Here is a 6,112-nt window from a genome sequence, read left to right as displayed (position 1 = left end):
GTTATGTCCGTCGGCCTAATGAGCCACGCATAATGGAATAACTGATCCGTCCTTTTTTTTTTCTCCCAACCTTCCAGTTCTTTTTTACACAGCCTTCGGCCACGAATTATTTCGCTGCAACTAATGAACAATTCCTTCTGGACGCTCTCTGCGTTCCATCACACATTACGCGCATGGCAGCTTGTGAAATTCTATTCTCTGTGGTTACCTCTTTGGACATCCTTTGAGATTAACTGATATAATTTAAAATAAGCGCCGTGATATTGGAATACTTTTTAGTCCTGCAAGGCTGATGCAATGAAACATTAATGTATTTGTATCTATACAATAAGATTACGATGTATTTATTTAATTGTATTGTTCTAATCTATTTATTTAACAAAAATATATTAAATAATATCAGCAGATATTATTAATTCTAATTAATATTTCAATTAAATATCCCAAGTAGCACAGTAGCGTTTGCAAAGCGCTGAAAAATTGTGAGCACTGTGTGCTACTTGGGATTTTAATTGCGCAAGTTTATTCAAAATTGACTTGTAATAAAAAAGAATATATTTGTTTAGCCATCTTGTTGTAATATAATTTTGTACAAAGAGAGAATCAATGTTGTTATACAATGAGCTTTCTTCAGTATGCTAATAGAAATAAGATGTATTTAAAATATTTTGTAAACTTTTTACTTATAAAATAATTCTAAGCGAGACAATGCACGCAAATATTTTTTTTTCCCCCATTCAGGTAACTTTGTTTTTATTTTATTCTGTGTAACTCCAGATGTAAAATGTTATTATGTGTTAATCTCTAATTGGAGATTTTTAAGGAAGAGGTTACGTGCCTTTAGAAATTCGTTTATGCTTGTTATCCGAAGTTAGCCGGAACGGTAGACGTGATTTTTCCCTGAAAAACGCGCGACTTTCAATATAAATCACGTACTTAGCTCGCCGACGATCCGGTACAAGCAGCGCGCTGTAAATTCAACGGGAACAAAATAAAAATGCGCGACGTTAGGTATAATTCGAGTATCGTCCGGGCATGCACTCGGCACCGGGTGTCTCGCATAACGCGTTTGAGGAGGAGAAGAGGCGGGCATTCGAAACCGCAGAGTACGAATGGGACTGAGATGAGATGGTAATGGAACGATTTCCACGACGTCGTCATCGACTCCCGGGCTCTGAGAAAAATCGACTAATTCAAACGGTCGGAGAATACGAGGTTTACTGCGTGTCTCGCTCCGACGGCAATAATAAAAGAAAACAAAGAGTGTTACAGAAAAAAGCTGGACCGGCGAGAGAGAAAGAGATCGACTGACTCGCATCTCGCCCCTGGCAATTCTCAGCTTCCTGTCTCCGTCCTTCTCATTGCATCTCGCGTGGCTCGTCTCCCGTTAACGACCTGAAATCAGGACCGGCTACCAGATCCTTCTACTTTTTTCGATTATTATAACGCTATACATGCCACGACACGCCATGGTACATCTTAAGCTAAATGCTATTATTTCTCTCTTCCTTCTTTTACTACATGGCTAGGTTAGGTTTTTGTCCCGACGAGGGAAAAGCAATCTTCGAAGATTATGCACGAGGGAAGGCACGAGCGTCTCTGAAGGATGTCATGGAAGGATTAGACTTGTTGGGTGCGAATACTCAACACGTCTATCCAATTATCTTTCGAGATTTATGATATTAAGAATAAACAAATTAACACAGATATACCTTATTGTTTATTGTTGTGGAGACTTGATAGTCTCATGTTTCGTATATTATTCAATTCAATTTACAAATTACAGAATATTACCTAAAAAAGTATTAAATGTTCTTTTTCTTTTATTAGAACGAAATAATTCTGGAATTTTTTTTTTGAAGATTTTATTTTATTGTATAATATTGTATTAAAATCGCGTCATTTACATGTTATCTTATCTTGAAACGTGTTGAAAAAATTCTGGGAGCAAAAGATACAGCGTACAGTGTACACGGTAACCAGGTTACTACAAACTTTAAGCCGTGTTTACTTGAAACCATGTTTTTCCATGATAAGCATTACTGGTTTACAACTTGTTAACGTAATATGAAACCTTTTAATAAATGACACATATAACGTCTGTTTAAAAAAGTTAAAAATTTGCATTTCCTTTGTGAATTAAAAAATTTCAGAAACTTTTGCTGATCGATAATTTAGCGATTCCGTTTTTACACGATTTTTCACACTTTGCACGAAAATTCATACAAGTGATACAGCAGCATTAATTTTTATTTAAACCACCGAACATTCCACTTGTATAACAACTCTGCGAATGACAAATTTAATATTTCAACATTTAAATATTGACTCTATAAACATGTCTTATAAACAAATTTATAAGAATGTATTAAACATCGCGTTAGTTATCATTTATAATTTATCTCGATAGCATGATTACTGTCACATAATTAAAGAATATAATAATTAAAACGGACTCTCAATATTTAAAATAATAATAATAAATGAATTTCAAGGCTAATGAGAGTCAGCGCGGGAGGAGTTGCGCACAGTTATCGATAAGTAAAATTACTTCTTCATAACATTGATGTCTTCTTTATTTCAAAATCTTGAACGTTTCGATTCACTTTGTAATCATCCTCAGTAATATAACAATTTAATTCCGTTTAATTCGGTCTAAAACATTAAGCGGTCCATCTAGAATGAGTCACTTTCAGATTCCCAGAACTGTAGTAAATTTTAATATGCAAATGTACATGTTATTAATTCCGAATAAAAGAGAGGGAGAAAAACAACTCACCTCGAAGGGAGCACTCAATATTAAGAAGCTTTGGAAAATTTGGATTTCCTTATGCGATAATTCAATAATGACACGTCACAAACGTGTCGCAAATATTTTTAACGAAGACAATTACAAAGCGAGTCGAAACGTTCAAAATTTTGAAATAAAGAAGAACATCAATGTTATAAAGAAGTAATTTTACTTATCGATAACTGTGAATTCCTTCCGCGCTGAGACTCTCATTAGTCTTGAAATTTATTTATTATTATTATTACTGTCACAGTTATATATAATAGAATCTCTCAAACATTTATTTGTAACTTAAAAAGTCTAAATGTTTTATATATATTAGAGAGGTTTATAAATATTATATGTATTATGTAAATATTTTATTCGTCGCGCAAGGAAATATGATTATTTGTAAAAAGAAAAATGAGTCGATATATTGTTTGCCTAATGTGCTAAGAAATAAAATGATAAAAAGCAGAATAGGAATAAAAGTGAAGAGATTTACAAAAGACTATTACTGATCCCACTTGACTCAAAGTCCCGTCAGGTTAAATCTGATTATTCGTGCTTCCTCCTTTTGAAGAATGGCCTTAAAGAGATCAGAAATCCTACTAAAAATCCGTAGAATTTTTGTTACGCCTCAGCTATTTTGACGAATGGAATCTGCAAGGTAGGATATCGTTTAAGCGACTGATTTTTTAATTGCTTATTTGCTTCTTTAATTATTTAATAATTATCTCTTTCGTTAATGAAATATCTTTGCAAATTGTAATTAAAAGAACGCGACACGTACAATTAGATCTTAGCAAATAAAACATTATTGCATCTTTTAACAAAAATTGCCATCTTCTTTAGCAAATGTATCAATTACCACCTACTGTATAGATATAATATAATTATATTTATATTTTTATAATTATATTTTTATGAAATTGTTAATAACATTTATAATGTAACAAAAAAAAAAGAAGACTTTTACGTTCTCGTGTTACTGTATATATGTATAAGCTTCGTCATTTTATGTCACGAACTCATACTCTCTAGTCATTATACAAGTTTACAAAGCCACTCATCGCGGCCAAATCCAATTATTTGTCTCAACTAGTAGAGCCTTTTTTAAAGATCACCGATCGGAAGATCTTGCTCTCTATCTGCGTCTTTTTCTCTCCCTCATTTCGCCTTCCTTTCTTTCTGCGCAACGACAAACGACTTCGTGTCTGAAGCAAACTCGATTACTCCTTGCCAGGTTGGTTCCTTGAGGTATCCGTCCTGAGGGACTCATTACAGGGCGACTTCGACTTCTGAATAACTCAAGCGAGAAATTTTACTGTTCTCACGCTTTCGTCAATGACAGGATATTAGGCAATAATCCATCGAGCTTAATTACGTTAATTAACGGTATACTTTTTTGGTGCATGCGAACATATTATATAGTGTATCACTTTTACTGCCTTAAAGTTCTTCATTTGTAATTCAAGTTTGCCGGATTATTCGCGTTGCTTTAGCTCATGATAGCACGCACAGTACAGTTTTAATGCGCAGTTCAAATTTATAATTTAATTTGTAATTAAATTTGCGCCTTAATTTGTCTTCATCGGAGTTATGGGATGGGCTTCCAGCGCGCCGACACCAGCTAAATGCAATGGCATGCAACTAATCGCATAATGCATTTTTAATGCACAATCGATCAGTATATATATTTTTACTTATAATTTAATACGATAATCTCATTATCGTAATCGCTTGTTTCGTTATTTACATTACATTTTCTCTTATCTTTAGTTTCTTTTGAACGGCATTGAACCTATCAACATAGGTACGTCAATTACAACACTATTCGAGATTAGCTCTGAATTTGCGCTCGTTTCATCTAGCATTAGTTCTTTAAGACTATAATGGGAATACAGACTGTACTCATTATTATGCAGCAAAATACTTTCCTTTTAACCTTTCCTTCAGGAAGCTTAACTTCCAGTTTGAACGAGAGCTTACCTTATATAAGTGTATCGCCATTTAAAACTTTCTTTAGCCAGAAAAATTTTAAAACGCGATGAGAAAACTTTATTCTCAATCAATTCACCGCGGCTTATCCACAATGGACTTTCGAAATTATTTTGTTTAAATGAAGAATTCTGTATAAACCAATCGACAAGCCAGTACATACGTCGACAAAATCACAGCGAATTCAATCAAAAATAAAATCAAAAGCGGCATGCATACCGCGCATGTTCCACGGCATCTCGTCGAAAGGCCATAATTTTGCCTATCGAACCTTGATAAAAAGCGTGAGAATGGGCGAAGCGGGTGACGAGGGGAAAGGGACAGGACGTAGGTATTAGCCGGATGTCATGGAATTGTTGGGGATCACGTGCGCGTGCAGGCGCGCGATCGCAGGACGCTCTGTAAAATATCGCTGTAAATTGGAACTGGCACACAATGAGGCACGGTTTAACAATGCGTTTGATTTGAATCGAAACGTCATGAAAATAATCACATCGCTAGCGGGACCACTCGAATTAATGGTCGGTATCCCCGGCACGTCCCCGGCGCATCTCTCCGCCTCCTTGTTATCTCTGTCCTCGTCACCGCCGTTCGCGCACCCGACACAAGAGCGAAAGCCTTAGCGACGACGACGGCGACAGTGACGACGACGAGGACGACGACGAGGACGAATTTATCGGAAGTACTCGCGCAGAATACGTAGAAGCGTCGTCGTGGCCGCGCATGCCTCGGCTGCTTTGTTCTGTGAAGGCAAACACTAAGAAGATGAAGCGTTCATCACCGGGACGATTTATTTTGCGCGCTGCCGCGGAAAATGACTGGAGTGCACGTTCCGATCCTTTCATTCTTTCGGATTTCGCGCGAGTCATCGGAACGGAACATATTCGAGCATTTCCGGTATGTGTGCGCGCCGTATTCTCTCTATTCATCGCAAGCTGGGCTTTCATAATGTCACACTCGGAAATTATTGGATCTTTACCACCAATTCGAAATTAAACATCGGGAAACTGAATGCATTTGCGAATTGAATATTTCTGTTATCTTTACAATATTAATATTACCGTAAAACTTATTAACTCGTGTGCGTTTGTCCAAATTAATTATATTATTGAAAGGAAAGAAATACATTTTATAATTTATTTATTTATCCAATTTTTGATTAATTTGCGAAAAAATTTATAAATAAATTTTGAAATATTACAAAAATGCTGTATAAAAGGAAGTAACATGTATTGAAAGGATGTTATTTTGTAGATAAGAAATAATATAAATTCAATAGAATATATTACTAAATATATTTCACTATACCTAAATTTATAAATATATCTTATAAATAAAAAT

This window comes from Trachymyrmex septentrionalis, unplaced genomic scaffold, assembly GCF_001594115.1.
Source record: "Trachymyrmex septentrionalis isolate Tsep2-gDNA-1 unplaced genomic scaffold, Tsep1.0 scaffold66, whole genome shotgun sequence".
In the NCBI taxonomy this organism is placed as follows: Eukaryota; Metazoa; Arthropoda; class Insecta; order Hymenoptera; family Formicidae; genus Trachymyrmex; species Trachymyrmex septentrionalis.
This window is presented reverse-complemented; position numbering follows the sequence as displayed.